Genomic DNA, 18,886 nt, shown 5'->3' on the forward strand with positions numbered 1-18,886 from the left:
TACTGGGTGGTGATCACAGGCATGCTTGCATCCCTGCATGAGACTTACAGATCACCTAGCATTTGGATTCCAGCATGTCCTGGCCAGATGCCCTTGGGATGTCTATAAGCAAGGAATCAAAGAGATTTCTTCTATTACAGTTGGCCCTTCACATTTGTAGTTTTGACTTTAGCAGATTTGATTGTTTGCAGTTTTGATTAATATGTTCTCTCTAGGAATCTCTAGGTCTTCCAGCACAACTCTGCCAGAAGTTCACTGTAGAGTTGTGCTGGAGAATCTAGAAGTTCCTAGAGAAAACACTTCTCTAGGCATTTGTAGGTCATCCAGCATGATTATATCATCAACCTTGGCAAATGTTGACCATAGAATTGCACTGGAGGACCTGGAGATTCCTAGAGAGGTGTTATCTTAGGTAAAAGGAATAGTGTTTTTTAATTTGTGGGTTTTTTTCACATTTATGGGGATCCTTCACCCCTAGCCCCAGTAAATGTGGAGGGACCACTGTATTTGTACAGAGTGCATAGTAATCAGGACTATACTGTTTCTGCAAATGGAAGATTGATGGGTCTAATAGATAAGCATCTCACTTTGTGCATAAAGCTTTTTGAAGCCGTAATGTCACCAGTGCCAAGGTCTGTAGAGATTGCTACAGTGCAAATAAATGGGACCATAGGTCCTTCCTTCCTTGAAAGGGGCATGATAAACTGGTTCCTGGAACTTTGCATGGGCCAGCTTAATTGGTCACAGTTTGGCCAGCATAGGATCTCTCAACCTCTGTAACTGTTCTTTTGTAGTGGAGGAAAGCTGTAAAATACATTGTTTCAGAAACAAGACTGGACAGGAACAACTTGGAGAGTAACAACCCTATTGTGAGCCCCATCATGCCCCAGGACCAAGAGAAGTACACATACTCTACTAACTGAGACAATTAGAGCCAGTGTGGTGTAGTGATTTGAGTGTTGGACTAGGACTGGCCTCCCAGGGTGCATATCCCTACTTGGCAACAGAAACTCACTAGGTGACCTTAGGCAGGTTACACTGTCTCATCCTTAAAATAAGGCAATTGCAAAATCTCTTTTAACAAATCTTGTCAAGAAAGGCCTATGATAGGTTTGCCTGATAGTCACTATAAGTTAGAAATAACTTGAAGGCATACAAAAATAAAACTGAGAAGATACATCCTCCAGGGCATTTGTAGAATCAGGGAGTCTAAAGCACCTATACAATCAGAGACATACTCCTACAGACGCTTCAAAATCACCTTCTCAAAATCAAATCTCAGGAACAGAGATGGCAATGAACTAGATGTCACGTGCCACAGGAAGAGTGTATATCTGGTAACACTTGTCCATATACTACTTTGAAGTGATTGCTATTGCTAAGCCTTACCCAATTGTTGCTCCAGGGATGGATAGGGTAGCAGTAGATACTATAAAATGTTTGACACTCTTTGTCAATATCATTGACACAACACTGCTTTCTGCCTACCTACAAGTCTAATGCCCTGTTTGGCTGCACAGGCAGGGATGGAAATAATGTTAGAAAATATTTGAGATTTTAAAAAAGGGGTTTTGCCTGTTGAAAAACTATGACAAGAAGAATCCTGGGCTGAGGAGAATCTTTGCAGTCCAGGACTTAATCTGTGTACATTCGCAAGTGGTTGTTGTGTGCAGAAATCAGCATTTTCTGCACTGAGAGTATCCTTTTCTGTGTAGAAAATAATATTGCAATGCAGGAACGTTAATTCCTTCACAGAAAATGCTGCTTTCTATGTAAATCAACCACGTGCAAATTTTATGCAGAATAGATCCCCAATTACAGAAAAAAATAGTGTTTGTGCAGAAAAACAGTGATTTTTGTGCAGGAATTAATATTTCTATATTTCTATATTATTTTCCATATGGGAAAGGCTATGTTCTATGCAGAAAATGCTGATTTCTGCTCAGAAGAACCATGTGGATTTCCCCCCCTCAAAATAAGTCCAAATTATGAATAGCCTTTGAAATCTGTGTCTTTTTCAAAGACTTTCTCACAGCAGGAAGAAAATTGCTGAAATTACACACTGCTACCTTTGAGAAGAAACTTAGCGATGAATTATATCCTTATGCACACCTCCCCACCTCCCCCACCCCCACTGCTTCTCCAACTGCACAACCCTATTGGATAGCTTATAGTTAAAACTCCAAACCCAACAATTCACTGTTTGTGGAAAAAGATGATAAATTTAATACATTGATATAGCAATGCAGTGTCAAGTACAGGCATTCGTTATGGGCCAGAGAAGATGGGCAAGAAAGAGCAGCTTGACCCTACTCAGGCCGCAGGTGGATCAAGTCCACACTGACCAAAAGTGGGCCACAGTCACTGGCCCCAACCCATGCTGCCAGGAGTCAGAGGTTTGTATCATTTGACACCATGCCTCCAAAAAAGCCAGAAGCCTCTTCTTTTTGCCCGTCCATTCCAGGCCAATGATAGGCTATCATTTCATTACTGGTTTGTACTCAAGGTGCTGGTACTGACATTTAAACCTTAAATGGCCTGGGGCCTTGATGGTTGAAGGAGCATTTCTTACTTTATGTATCTGACTGAGGTCTGCAGGAGGGGCCCTCCTCTGTCTCCCACCAGTGATGCCAATACAGTGTGGGAGGATATGGGAGAAGGCCTTCTTGCCTGTGAGACTCCAATTGTGTGGAATTCTCCCCCCTTAAAGGCCTGAGTGGCACCTTCATTTCTTCCTTTCCAGTGTCAAGTTGACATGACATTAATAAAATAAAATCTTTGGAACTTGACTTGATTCAGATGTACATCTTGTTTAATATGTTTTTAGTATGTTTAAACTATTTTATTATTTTAACCCGGAACTGTTTGAAATTGTTTATTGTTTTATTTGCACATCACCCTGACATCCCATGATAAAAGGTAGGATTTTTGTTGTTGATGATAACTGTCTTCGCGTTGATCTTGACCCATGGTGACCCTGCTGATGAGACATCTCCAAGACCCCCTGTCCTCTACTGCTCTGCCAAACTTCTGAAAACTCATACTCATTATCTCTTTAATAGAATTAAAATATTTAATTAATTGATTAATTCAATTAGTCCCTAGAGTCATGCTCTCAAGGAAAGTCCAAAATCAGAGGATGATGTGTCGATTTATAACAAGAAAGCAGCTCATAGAGTATTGATCTCTACCAAGAGCTGGTCATTTATAAAATTATGGGATCTTTCCCATCCAAGAGCCCCATAAGACTTTGGATCACATGAGAGAGGACTCATAACAATGGGATCTTTCCCATCCAAGAGCCCCACAAGACTTTGGATCACATGAGAGAGGACTCATAACAATATAATATTGCTACGAAATTTCATTTCTCCCCAGTTTCTGTGAGGACTTCAGCTAAGCTCGGAGGGAAGCCAGAGCAGAGTAGTAGGTGATGTCACCATTCTTGCTAATCAAAAAGCTGTGATGCTTGGCTCACTGCAACACTCGAAATGTGAACAAAGACTTCCTGACAGCACTGACAGCATAAAGACTAGGGAGAATGGACTTCCAGCAGTGTAATACCTCAGCCACTGCTCTACAACATCATCTTGTGCAACAAGTGAGCAGTTTTTCCTCTCTTTCACAGAGCCATGAAAACTAATTAGCATCCTAGTGCTATAATTGGAGCTGTTATCTACAGTTGTGAATAGGCTTCTTTCTTTCCTTGGAAATGAAAACCATGGATACTTATTGCATCCCTATTAGTCTTTTCATGTTTATCCTGTATCCTTGGCCACTCAACAAAAGAGTGTGCTTGATATGTCACTTCACCGCCATTTGTTATTAAGTAGATTTTATTTTTATTTTTATTTTTATTTTTAGAAGGATTAAACAAGATGTTGAATTTTCTGTCTGATTGTTCTGGAACTCATTTCAGGTTAGATCTGACTCCCAGTCTTTCAGAGTTCATTTCACTCTCAACAGGTGCACAAGGCCAGTCCAAACCCTTTTGTTACCTGAGGCAAAGGATGAAGTAGTCTACCCATTCACCACCACCCACCACATACAAAAAGCCAGTTGGACTGGCAGCTGAATCTTACACTCGGCTTGCAATGGGATAGGATCTTTCACCATACCTGAGGACAGCAAGGTAGTTTGAGCACTGTGTGAAACAAGGGAAAGTTCCAGGAGCTCAGGAAGAACACCTGAGGTTCTCCTGATCTCCCAACATGTCTCTCAGCAAGTGTCACTTGAGATGGCTGCCTCACTATGCTTAATGGTAGGGCTGGTCTTGGAAGCATACCTATTTTCCCTACAATAATGTCATCACCAGACAAGAAGAGTCACAATCTGAAGACCATGTGATGCCTTAAAAGTGCCACAAACACTATGTCTAGGCTATTGAAGGCAGAAGAGATAGTTGGTAGTATCTGATACATGTCATGGCATCATTGCTGAATATCAGAAAATAGATAATGCAGCAGAGGCTTGTGTATTAATCACTATTGTATTGTATTCATCAGTATTAAAAAGAATTCAGAGTCTTAATGTGTGTGTGAGAGAGATCCATGTGAGATCTATTTAATGCAAATTAAATATAAATTCAGTTTTGAAAGTTGACTCAGCCAAAGAGCTAGGTATCACCAGGCAGACAGGCAAACAGATGATAGAATAGAGAGGACATACCCCCACTCCTGCAATCCTGTCAATTCTGTAAGCCAAAGTGAACACCTGTATGAAATGATGAAAATATTATGCATTGAAAACTGTAGCTGGAATCCTGTCAGTTAGTCCCAATCAGACCCATTCAATCAGTCCCTCGGTGCTTATTCAACACATAGCCTGGAAACAGGAAATAATCATATGCAACAAGATCTGGTGAGAAGGATGAATGCATTATGCACTCAAAACCCAAATTCTTCAAAACATCTACCATCTTGCTAACCCTATTAGCAGGTTCATTATTCTGCAAAAAGAGAACACCCTTTTGCAGCTTCCCTCACCATTTTTCTTTCAATGCCTCATTTAATCTTCACAGCAAGTTAGAGTATTATTCTGCATTAATGGTATGGCCCGTCTGAAGATGCTCAATCATCAAAATACCTTCCTTATCCCAAAAAAAACATAACCTGTGGCCATGGCCTTTCCTGCTGACCTTTGAGTCTTGAATTTCTTCGATTGTGGAGAACCTGAGTGATGACACTGCAAGGGCTGTTGTTTGGTCTCTGGCTCATACTGATGTAACCGTGTTCCATCAACAGTGATGACTTGTTCCCAAAAATTAACACTAGATCACTCAAAATGCTGCAAAATCAGCTTGGAGGTATCCACTTCATTTTGTTTCTGGTCAGCATTGAAACATTTCAGCAATCAATTGGCTGACAGTTTCTACATAGCCATGAATTATAAACCCAATACATTCCTGGGATATCTCTAGTGTCTTGGCAATAATTTTAGCAGAGATCTGCTGACTTGCCAAAATCAGGCCATGAACATGCTCAACAATTTCAGGAGTCAACACTGCTGAAGGCCTCACAGACCTTGCTACATCTTCAGTCTCAAAATCTCCATGCTGAAAGTTAGAACACCACGTCTTCATAGTTAAGTATGATGGGCACCTGTCACTCAACATTTGCATTTTACACTCATGGATTTTCTTTGGGATGTTCTTTTGCAGGAACAGGAACTTCGTGGAGTTTGGTACTTGAAAATTCTACCCTTTTCACTGACATGGTTCTATCAGTGACTGAAAAAAATAAGAAATTAGAGCGGCAGTTACTGCAGATTGGCAGTTTACAATACAAAAGAACACTCTTTCAAGCAACAGTGACAAAATTATCCTTAGATTTTAGGAAGCGGCTCAGGCCCAAAACTTTTCAATAGCTCCTCATATTATATAAAAGTCTTACTTTGGCAGCCTTTGGGAATGATACAAATCAGAGGATCTGTTTTCTTGAACTGTGCACCTTCTTAGAACATACCATGTGGTAGATAAGGGAGGGCAGAACAGGAGAAAATATCCATGAAAAAGCAGCTAGACTCATTATAAAATTACCAGTTCATACAACTCTGAACTCAGAAATTTTTATAACAGAATAATGTATTTAACCCTGAAACAGACTTAACCCCTCGCTCACAGAAACTAGTTCAGGCCACCATAACTTTCTTGCCAAGATGCTCTAACCTAACATTTTGTTGTACCTTCATGAGATTTTTTTTCTTTTTTCTTTTCCTCCATCACGCTGTGAGAGTCTGCAAAGGACAAGAATAAATATAACCAGTCACCTCTGAATCAAGATTTGAAGGAAAGACATATAACTACGGCACAGTGTTGCCATGGCAACAAAGTCTCCGAAATCATTCTAATCTGCTTATGAATTTCCATCTTGGAGATGAACAAAATCAACATAAAACAGAATAAAAATCGGTTAAGTTGAGAGGAAAGTGATGGATATTTTTGATGCACCCTTCATTCTGTGTCCTAGAATGTCCCACCAAAATCACCCAGCTCTGAACACTAAGGACTGTTATGAAAAAGTCACAAATGAATTAACTTTCTAGCTAAGCGCTGGTTCATGTCTAGGCTGGGGATGAGAATAATAAATGCAATTCAATATGGGACCATGACAGTCTTTTACCTCCTTCCCTCATCAAGTTTAGCTAATTTGTGAATGTCTCTAAAAATGTAACAGTGGGAGCGTGAAAATTCCATCTATCTGTCTGTATATCTACTATCTACTTACATGCATATCCCACTTTCAAACAAAACAATAGCCAACAGACTGGAAATGATCAGTATACACTCCCATTCCCAAAAAGGAGACACAAAAGATTGCAGTAACTATATAAACACTGCATTAATTTCTTATGCAAACAAAGTCATGCTTAAAATTCTGCAGCAAATACTCCTACCATATATGAAGCAAGAAATTCCAGAGGGGCAAGCTTGGTTCAGGAAAGGAAGAGGCACTAAGGATGACATTACAAACATATCCTGGATAATGGCGCACACCAGGGAACTCCAGAAGAAGGTCAGCATGTGCTTTATAGACTATAACAAAACTTCTGACTGGATAGATCATGAAAAACTGTGGACTGCTCCTAAAGATATGGTTGTACCATTACATTTGATTATCCTGATGTATAACCTGTGTTGAGGCTGCAGTTAGAAGCCATGTTTGAAGCTTTTCATGGAGCCATGAAAATTAAAGTGTCAAACTGTTTTATTTCTGCAGTGTGGAAGTAGTCCAGTTAGAGCAGCCATAGATAAGATGATGACCACCTAGGAAGAGAGGAACTGAGAAGATCTGAACAGGGCTTTTGGGAGCTGACCATGTGCAAAGAGTGCTTGGGGTTTATGTTTAAATTAATTGTTATACAATACATCTTCACTAGTTTTAACTTCTACAGTTGTATCTGTTTTCATTTAAGAATTGGAAAAGAGAAGTGGTCATGATTTGCCGCACTGAACCCACTGATCATCACAGCCACCTGTCTAAGATAATGGTCACCTTCAGATGAAGTCTCAACATCTAGCAAAAGATGTTGAGAGTAACAGGGCAAGGTGACTAACAGGAGCCCAAGGGTTGGAACTGTGGGGTCAACCTGAAAAGGGCATCCAACTCATATCTCATCCCCAAAAACCCCAGGGCCATTCCAGGATATTTTGCTGCCTGGGACAAAAAAAAACATATAGAAGAAAACTGGAGTGTCTGTTGAAACTTACTTCAACATTAGCAATGGGAACAGTGTCTTCTACATTACCTGAGAGCAGATGGCTAATACAAGGGTACAAGACAGGCTTTTGGGGACAAACTGCTTTGTTCTGCAACAGCAAGAAATAGCCAGGGAGCTCAGGAGGACTGCTTGGTTGGGTAACCAAGTGCTGCTGAAATAGTTGCCTCAGTTTGGCTAAAGTTAGGGCTGGCCATGGCATTTTATTTATTGCAGTTTAAAATTTACCATTGTTCATAATATATTTTTATTTTTAAAACAATTGCACACCTAAAATTGTAACCCTTACAGTCTGCATCTCTGCAAGCCACCTTGGATCCCACTCTGGGAGAAAGACAGCATACAAATAAATAAATACATCTAATTTATCCTTGCAACAGCCCTGGGAAACACAAGCTACATAATACATCATACAAAAAAATTAAAGTAAACAGTAAGAGAACATAATCATGCAACGAACGAGCTGAGCTTCAGTTGCTTCTCAGATCTCCAGATATCCTACTTCCAGGTTTACCCCTCTTTCCAATTGGCCATACCAGTTTTAAAGGGTAATAAACACACCTTGGGCAAGTCACATGCTCTCAGCCTAAGGGGATGGAAATGGCAAACCCTCTCTGAACAAATCTTGTCAACAAAAAAACCAGCAGTAGGTTCACCTTAGGGTCATCATAACCTGGAAACTATTTGAAGCCCCTCAACAACAACAAAACACACTACGGGTATATCACACCATATTGCATTTTCCTTACTGTTGAATCTATTCTTGAGTTCATCAGTAAACCTAATAACCTTTTCCTAGTTTGCTTGATGTACAGATATTTTTAAACAGGTATACAGATATTTGTAGATATTCAGAACCTGTGGCTCCTGTATGGCAATGTAATTAGCATGTGTTTTTATCCAGTCCTGGCTGACTCAGCACTTCCCCTACTTATTAGATTATGAACCTGCAGGCAAAATCCTGTTTATATCCCCCCACCTCATAGTATAATGAGCAACCAGTGCAGTTCAGGTGATTTTTATAAATATTAAATGATGATACTTTATTTTAATTTTCTACAATTGCAGGAAGATGATATTTAAATGACAGGGCATCCAGAAGGAATAAGGATTGGTGCTACTGTGAACATGGCACATAAGCCTAGGTGGTGTACTACAAGCTGCTACATTGTGAAATCATTACAAAAAATATGAAGGGAAAATCCATTCTTGACATAAAGAAGGTAATTCCACAAAGCAACTCTGTAGTATGACACATTTCCAATTCTCTTATTAGGGAGCGGGGTGGGGGCACGAGGAATCTCAGAGCCCCTCTTCACCTGGCACTGTCTGTGATTTAATGAATAGTATTTTGGGGTAATGAGGTCCCCCCAGTATTGGAGCCAGGGAGTGGGGAATAGGATACGCAAGGTTGAAACTTTATTTTTAAATATATAAAATGTAAAATGGAGTCAGTTCTTCTAGCTTCTGACTTCATAGCACACAGAAAGACAAAATAGCTCTCTTTCCCTCTCGTCCTATCACTAGGACAAGCAACCAAAGGTTGCTGGCTCAGTGGTACCCAGTGGCACTCTGGTGCTTGGTATCACCCAGTGCACGTGCTGCTGGCTGCTGTTCAGGGAGGCCAATGGTCATTTGCCATCTGGTGTGGCTGCTCCCAGGAGCAGCAATACTGGACCTCTAACCCTTCCCCTCCAAGCAGTGAGTGCTGTTTGGGGGGTCAGTCCTGCAATGAGATTTGGGTCATTTGGAATTTGATCCTGGTAGCAGTGGTGCTGGACCTCAAATGGAAGGCACTGCCCTCCCTGGAGCAACTGCTGTGGGAGGGGGGCAATACTACATCTCCAGATGGCCATTTTGGGTATTGCGAGGCTGCTGGGCAAACAAGCAAGAAACACAACACCCTTGCTACGCCAGCCCCCTACAGTGTGTACCACCCCACTAGTTGTACCTCCTTCTCTGGGGTGTCACTTGTTGCTTTCTACACAGCCCACATTCCCCTAATGATACTACTGGGTGTACCACCTCCACCCCAGTAAGAACACCAATTGTGGAACATGAGCCTAGCTGTAACAACTTGTTAATTGCTCACTTCTGTGTTCTATCATGCTCAGAATGTACCTATTTTTTCTACCTCTCCTTTCCTTTTTCATTCCTTTGTGTCAGTTTGGCTTGTATACCCAAAGATGGTATGTGGCTCATGTTTTCTTTCATTCATTCATTCATTCATTCATTTATATGAAATGATATGAAAATGATATGATATGAAAATGATGTGACAGCCATCTTCTAATATATGTAGCTATTAGGATTCCCAGATCAGGACTAAGGTTTCCAGATTGAAAACTAGGGAGGGCTCCTGTATCTTTAATGGTTGTGTAGGCAAGGGAATTTCAGCAAGTGTCTCTTGTTACCTGGTTGTGTGACAAGTGACATGTGCTGAAATTCCCTCCATTAAAGGTCCAGGAGCCCTCTCCAGTTTTCAACCTGCTGGCCCTAGAGGACTAACCAAGGCCCTAGGATTTTAGAGCCAAAACCAGAGACCTACTGCCAACTCCTTGTGACATGACAGAGAGTGAGCCTAACAAGGGGACTAGGCTCTGAAATGAAGTGCCAGACCCTAAATCTAGGAACTATACTAGGGATATCAGATTGTAGATGGAGCTCCAGAAGTAGAACCAGATCCACTGGATTTGATTTATATGGAGGTTCTGATTAAATGCTAATACTAGAATATTAAAAGAACTGTCAGAAATAATCTTAGAATCACTGGCAATAATCTTTGACAATTCCAGGAGAATAAGACAGGCCCCAGAAGACTGAAGGGGGCAAATGTTATCCCCATCTTCAAAAGGAGGGAGAAAACAGGAGCTAAACAATTACCACCCAGTTAACCTTACATCACTGTCAGGAAATATTCTAGAGCAGCTCATGAAATAGTCTGTAAGCACTTAAAAGGGAATGCTGTGGGTGTAGTTTATCTTGATTTCAGTAAGGCCTTTGACAAGGTCCCAATGATATTCTTGGGGGGGATTGTAAAATGTGGGCTAGACAATGCAACTGTTAGGTGGATTTGTAATTTCTTGACCAACTGAACCCAAAGGGTACTCACCAAAGGCGCCTCTTCATCCTGAAGAGATGTGACTAGCAAGGTGCCACAGGGTTTTGTCCTGGGCCCAGTGATATTCACATCTTTATCCGTGACTTCGATGATGGAATAGAGAACATGTTTATCAAATTGGCAGGTGACACCAAATTAAGAGGGAAACCAATACCCAGGAGGACAGGATCAGAATTCAAAATTACTTTAACAGATTAGAAAGATGAGCCAAAACTAACATCAATTTCCACAGAAAGAAATGTAGGCAGAAAAAATGAAATGCACAAATATAAGACACTTGGCTTGACAACACTACATACAAAAGGGATCTAGGTGTCTTAGTAGACCACAAATTGAGCATAAGTCATCAGTGTGATGTGGCAGCTACGAAAGCCAATGCAATGCCTCTGCATTAATAGATATATAGTGTCTAAATTGAGGGAAGCAATAATACCACTCTATTCTGCTTTGAACAGGCCTCACTATATGTCCCATTAGGATATTGACAAGCTGAAGTGTGTCCAAAGGAGAATGGTCAAAATAGTCAAAGATTTGGGAACCAAGCCATATGAGGAGTGGCTTAGAGATCTGGGTAAATAAATAAATAAAATTTTTATTTATATCCCGCCCTTCCAGACGATCAGGGCGGCTTACAGAAATGCAACAAGTGCAGTCAAAATACAAAAGGTTAAAAACATATACTAACAACAGCCTTAAAATAACAATAAAATGCCCCTTAGCCCAACCTCATGGCCACGGAAGAGGAGGGAGGCCCACAGGATATTTAATCGGGGAATGCCTGTTTGAATAGGAAGGTTTTGAGGTCCTTCCTAAATTGGGCCAGGGTGGTAGATGAGCGGAGCTCTGTGGGCAGCGTGTTCCAAAGGGCTGGGGCAGCTGTGGAAAAGGTCCTTCTCGAGGTGGAAGCTAACCTGGCCCCAGGCACCTTCAGCAGTTGCTGCCCAGATGTTCTGAGGGTGCGAGGCGGAATGTACGGAGAGAGGCGGTCCTTTAGGTATCCTGGGCCCAAGCCATTTAGGGCTGTATAGGTAATAACCAACGCCTTATATTGAGCTCGGAAGCGAATGGGCAGCCAATGAAGATCTTTTAGGACAGGTGTTATGTGGCTGGTCCTGGAGACGCCAGTGACCAGCCGGGCTGCCATGTTCTGTACCATTTGCAGCTTCCGAGTTTGGTATAAGGGTTGCCCCATGTAGAGTACATTGCAGAAATCCAGTCTCGAAGTTACCAGAGCATGTACAACAGTTTCTAGGTCCCTCTGGGCCAGGTATGGGCGCAGCTGGCGAATCAGCCAAAGCTGATAACAGGTGCTCTTGACCGTCGCATTCACCTGGGCAGTCAGGTGAAGCGACGAGTCAAGAAGCACCCCCAGACTGCGCACGGAGTCCTTCACAGGGAGCGTGACCCCATTCAGGACAGGTGGAATCACCGCCATACCTGGACCAGGAGAACCTATCACTAGTACCTCCGTTTTCTCTGGATTCAATTTGAGTCGGTTTTCCCTCATCCAGCCCATTACTGACTCTAGACAGGCCACGAGAGGAGAGACGCCATCCCCGGTCACTGCATCAGTCGGAGACATAGAGAAAATGATTTGGGTGTCATCAGCGTACTGATAACCCCGCGCCCCATGTCTCCGGATGATCTCTCCCAGCGGTTTCATGTAAATGTTAAATAGCATGGGAGACAGAATGGCTCCTTGAGGGACCCCGGTTTTAAGGGCCCGCTCACTGGAGCACACGTCTCCCAGCTGCACCATCTGGGACCTCCCAGAGAGGTAGGAGCGGAACCACTGGAGCGCAGTGCCCCCGATTCCCACCTCAGCCAGGCGCCCCAGAAAGGATACCATGGTCTATGGTATCGAAAGCCGCTGAGATGTCCAAGAGCACCAACAGGGACACGCTTCCCCCGTCAATGCTCAGACGGAGATCATCGACCAAGGCGACCATGGCCGTCTCAACCCCGTGACCCGCCCGGAAGCCAGTTTGAAATGGGTCCAGATAATCCGTTTCATCCAAGACCGCCTGAAGCTGGATCGCAACCGCCCTCTCGATCACCTTTCCCAGAAATGGTAGCAGCGAAACAGGCCGATAATTATTGTGAACCAGGGAGTCGAGGGAGGGCTTTTTTAGGATCGGTTTTACTATGGCCAATTTGAGATCCGATGGAAATTGCCCATCCCTCAAAGATGTATTAATTATCCGGCGTAACAAAAGTGTTACCGCCGGTCCCCCCTGGGCCGCTAACCACGAGGGACAGGGATCAAGAGAGCAGGTTGTTTTCCGAACACTTCCGAGGATCTTGTCCACATCCTCGGTATTTACCAACTCAAACTGATCCAGTGTAACATAGTCCACGGAGGCTCTGGACACTTCTACGCTAGGTTCTGCCATAATGTCGGCGTTCAGACCTTCGCTTATACGAGAAGTTTTATCCACGAAAAAGTCGTTAAACAGGTCACAGCAGGCCTTAGAAGGTTCAAGGATCTGGTTCAGGGCGGGAGGGAGCTGAGTTAGCTCCCTGACCACCCTGAACAACTCTGCCGGACGCGACTCCGCGGACGCAATACGAGCACCATAGAACGAATTCTTTGTTGCTCGTATTGCCTCTCCGTAGTCCTTTAACAGTTGGTCTAGGAGAGTCTTGTCATTTGAGCAAAGGTGTTTCCGCCAACGGTACTCTAGCCGTCGCAGAACCCGCTTCCTCGCCCGGAGATCTTCCGTATACCAGGGCTTGCGTTTGGAGGCGGGCCTGAGAGGGCGCTTGGGAGCGATTCTGTGTATAGCCCCAGAGAGACCGGTATTCCAAATACCGGTAAGGGCATCAACAGAGTCGCCGTCATTTCCAACCGCGAGCCCCTCTAGGGCTTCTTGGAACCTCTCAGGTTCCATCAGCCTTTGAGGGTGGACCATCCTAACCGGTCCACCACCCCCGGGGGGAATCTGGGTAGAGGCCTTGATTTTCACCTCTACCAGGAAATGATCCGTCCATGACAAGGGGGAAATGTTAGCTATTTCCACCCACGGATTTTCCGCCTCCGAACAGAAGACCAAATCGAGAGTATTACCCGCACAGTGCGTGGGACCCTGTATCAGCTGGGACAGGCCCATGGCCGCCATGGTCTCCATGAATTCCCGAGCCGCACCAGATGGAACATAGGTGGCCGTGAGGGAGATGTTGAAGTCGCCCAGGACAAGAAGCCTGGGCGTCTCCAACATCAGCTCAGCGACCAGCTGTGTCAGCTCGTTAAGGGAGTCCGCTAATGCACGGGGTGGCCGATACACCAGCAGAATCCCTAGACTGTCCCTAGCCTTTAGGGTCAGGTAAATACACTCGATATAGGAGGTCTGTCAGATGTGGTTCCTGGTGAGGGACACGGTGTTCCTATGTACCAAGGCCACACACACACCCCCTGCCCACCTAACCTGCGCTGGTCCTTCACCGAGTACCCGGCAGGGTATGTTTAAGTTGGGGAAGAGATGACATGATAGTCATGTTTAATTATTTGAAGTAATGTTATATTGAGGGTTGAGCAAGTTTGTTTTCTGCTGCTCCAGAGACTGCAACATGGGACAATGGATTCAAACTAAAAGGAAAGTAGGTTCCACCTAATCATTAGGAAGATTTCCTGACAATAAGAGCTGTTCTACAGTGGAATATACTGCGTTGGAATATGGTGGAGCCTCCTTTTTTGGAGGTATTTAAACAGAGGTTTGAGCCCATCTGTCAGGAGTGTTTTGATTGCATATTACTGCATGGCAGGAAGTTGGACTGGATGGCCTTTGTGTGCTCTTCCTAATCTTTTATTCCATTATTCCACTACAGTGTGCCAGCATCATACACGGGCACATTTTATGTGGCTTTCAGCATACGTTGAAAGCCACATGGGAAGCAAGGGGTGGCGCGTCCCATAGGGACAAATGGGGCATGTGCCCGTGGCACGCATATGCGCTGCCACGCCACCATGCCACCGCGTGCACAAGCCCCATTCATTTAAATGGGGCTCAAGCATATGCGTTATTTGTTTTAAGCGGTGGAGTCCAGAGCGTAAACCAAGAGCGCACTATACCTGCATAATTGTAAGCATTGTTAAGCAATGCAATAGATTAACTCAGAAGGTAGACTCTCTCCTAAATAGGTTCAACACCTTTGAAATTCAGAGCAGATTCACTACCCTACTATTGGCCTTTGGCACCTGCCAGCAAAAAGGTATATTGAATTTGAGATAGGAATATTTGAGTAATTCATTCTTTGTACACTCTGATTTGAACTGAACACACCTCCTGGATAAATATGCGGATTTCACTTGGTTTTGCAGTTATGCAGTTATTAGCTCAGGAAAAAAATGCAAAACATTATTATTATATATGCTGTTGTAGCATTAAATATATTTAGAATCATAGAATAATAGAATCATAGAATCATAGAGTTGGAAGAGACCACTAGGGCCATCCAGTCCAACCCCCTGCCATGCAGGAAATCCAAATCAAAGCAAAATTTAGAAATGAGTGTTTTGAGTTAATATATTCAGAAGCATATTTTGCGAGAAAATATATTCAGGCATATGTATTTAAATACAAATTTACATGAAGTATTTTTAAAAAGACAATTAAATGTGGAATAGAATGGAATGGCCTTATAAATGAGCACCTGTGAAAGTAATGGAGATCCAAAACAAAGTGATCCATCCACTCTTAATTTTAATTGCTATGAGATACTTTGGGGGGGGGAGCATTTTTGCATTGTAAGGAGATGAATGAATCACTTATAGAAATATATAATTGAGTCTCTTTGTTTTCTTTGTTGATACTGCACAGCAATCTTATGAAGCCCCCGTGAAAATTAGGATTTTTTTAAAATAAAAGTTCTTTCACAACCCTTTATGAACTTCCATATCCCTCTCAAAGGTTCATTTGAAGTGTAAACTGCTACTTAGACGTATGTCTACTCTTTCTGCCCCTACCATAGAGTATATGCATGCAAAACCATTAATCTAGTCAGCCCTTTCAACTGTTTTCAAAATTTCTCAGCAGTAGGCTGCATCTACCCTGCAAAATTAGTGCAGTTTGACACCACTTTAATTGCTATGACTCAGTGGTGTGGAATTCTATTTAGAGTTATCAGAGAGCTCTGGTGCCACAACAAACTACAAATCCCAGGATTCCATAGCACTCAGCCACAGCAGTTAAACTGGTGTCAAACAGCATCAATTTTTCAGCATAGCAGTAGCTGTAAAGGCCAGAACCCTGTTGGATAAGCCCAACTAGTGTAGACCTATTAAAATAATTGTTGGATGGGGGGTCAACACATAGGTAAATCCAACTGAATCAGAAACAACAATAGGGTTTTGCCCAAAGAACGTAGCTGGAATCATCTTACAGACTTGTGCTGAAGATACTGGTTTTGAGCTAGTGTAAGTTCTTTTCAAATATTGCCCATGGGGGGGCGGGTTTCCACTATTTCCTTGTGAAGCAGTTTTCCTCTAGGCTGGTCAATGGCAGTTGGATGGAACCAGATACATTTCTGCCCCGCATTCAAATAGGTTAGTCTGCCAGGGTAAGAAAAATGGAGGCATGCTGCATTTGGGAGAACACATTTGTTTCTTTCTCCATGTAGCCAAGACTAACTGCTTCACTGTCTGAATTGCTTCCTCTTCTTCTACCCCCAGCCCCCCAGGTCTTGACAACTGCCATGTGGGAAGAGCAACTATGTTACCAGAACATTATGCTCTGCCTGCTTGTTCTAGGATCTTGGCTACAGAATGATAAGTGTTGGGAGGCCATTAGCTGCCAGCAGTGTTATTTCCAACTATCCTCTAGTTTAAATCTTACCCTCTTACAGTACGGGGGGAAAAAGTTAATATAATGAATGGATCAACTAAAATAATGGATCGACATTTAATATTTATAAACGCGCTTGCCCTGCACTGGGTGTTCATTATAAACAGAATAAAAACAAAAATACGGATTCATGCCTTGAGGCCCAGAAACTAATTTCCATTACTGAATTTTGAGCTTTGGGTATTCTGGCTGCACCTAGTTCAGATTTCACCAGCATGAGATTGCAAAACAGTTTACTTGCATTAGTTTTTTATTATTATTTGTGGAGGACATTTATAAGAACTGGTAAACATGGAATGAATAGCAGCATTAGTAGGTGTTATTGTTATATTGGTTCCCCGATCATGATCTTTCCCTATTAAAAGTATGGTGCAAACTCACTCTTAGAAAAAGCAATAGGTCTGCTCAGCCATTTGCCATCATGCTATAAATAATTATGTGAATGGGAAATTGGTGTTGTACCAGATAGCCCCATTCCCAAATCCCTTTGGTCTTGATCATACTGTCCATGGACTGTGAGAAATGTAACTAACTGGAGCAGTGGTATTCAAACTCTGGTCCCTAGAGTTTGGGGCTTTACTCCCACAGTCCATGAACACTGGCTAAGCTGGCTGTAGGACCAAAATCCACAAAAGAGTGATACCAAAATGCTGAAAATAAATCATGCAAGGTTTTGAACATCCACTGGCCTCTTCATCAAGCAAAAGATGTTTTAAAATCATATGGAAGAAAAATGAAGATGGTAGTGTCACGGGCCTGCATTTTCTATCAAATGTTGTTTCAGAGGTTCTGCAGGGATCTCAATGCAGGCAAAGACCATTCCCTTTCTTGACCGTAGGAGGAGTGGGAACAAAGTGCAATAAAAGGCTGGTAATAAAATTTCAACTACATTAGCAATAAAAAAAGTAACTTCCCTTCAGATCCAGGTTGCAATGCCTGTGCAAAGCTAATTGCCCCTTTGTTACGCAAAGAACATTGAATTTCTCAAGAAGTACTCTGTGAATACTGTATATACTCATGTATAAGTCTAGAAATTTTAGTTAAAAAAATTTACCCAAAACCCCAAGTCAGCTTATCCACGAGTCAATGTAAGTAATATACTTTAACTCTTTTTTTTTAAAGGAACTATCTCCTGGTGATGAAAGTAATTTGTCCTAGAAGCACTGACCTCCCTCCCTCCCTCCCTCCCTCCCTATTCTCTCATCCATCCAGCTTTTAGTGTGAGCACAAGCACTTATACCTGCTGTAATTTTGTAAGTTATTTGACATTGTTTTCCTTTGCTTCATCCTTTAGATCCTTTGTTACATGCTCCTGCATTTTATCCTTGACTTACTTATACACGAGGTCAATTTATAGTTGAGTATATATGGTATATTTCCTGAATTTGATGATACTGAATTTTTCTGCAACAGCGGAAACTTTAATAAGAGGGAGTAATAAACTGGGTAGCCAAGCCAGTATGGCGTAGTGCTTTGAGTGTTGGACTACAACTCTGGAGATCAGGATTCACATCCTCACCCAACCATGGACACTCATGGTGGGACTTGGGCCAAGTCTCTTAGACCTCAGAAAACCCTGATATGTTTGCCTTAGGGTCCCCAAAAGTCAGAAGTGACTTGAAGGCACACAACAACAACCATGGACAATTCCTTGAGGACTTGAACTACAGTTGGCAAATTCTACCTATACAGCACCCAACATTCTTACAGGGACCTCTTGAGAAATTCTTATGGCTGAAATCATAAGAATGTAATCCTAAATTCTGTTTTTAATAGCAGCCATTTAGTTATGATTATCTAAGATTATCTAAAATAATCTAAGATTATCTGGAGAGGCTTTTCTCTCTGTCCCACCACCATCCTAGCCTTGTTTTGTGGAAGCCAGAGAGATTGTCTTCTCAGTAGCTGTTCTCAGACTTTGGAACTCCCCCCCCCCCCATTACTAGAGAGGCTAGGATGGTCCTGTTCTTGCTCTCATTCTGCTGGAGGCAAAGGCAAGCCCCCTCTGACCATATCTTGCCAAGAAAACACTATGAGAGTTTTGCTTTAAGGTCACTGTAAAGTCTGAAATAATTTGAAGGCACACAGCAACATTGTTTTCATTTCCGCTCCTCACTCTTTTGTACGCTTCTGTTGGGTCTTTTATATTCTAAGCCTACAGCAGAAGCTGTTGTGTTCATTACTGATCCTATGTAAGCCACCATGGGAG

This window comes from Sceloporus undulatus, chromosome 1 (assembly GCF_019175285.1).
Source record: "Sceloporus undulatus isolate JIND9_A2432 ecotype Alabama chromosome 1, SceUnd_v1.1, whole genome shotgun sequence".
Taxonomy (NCBI): Eukaryota; Metazoa; Chordata; class Lepidosauria; order Squamata; family Phrynosomatidae; genus Sceloporus; species Sceloporus undulatus.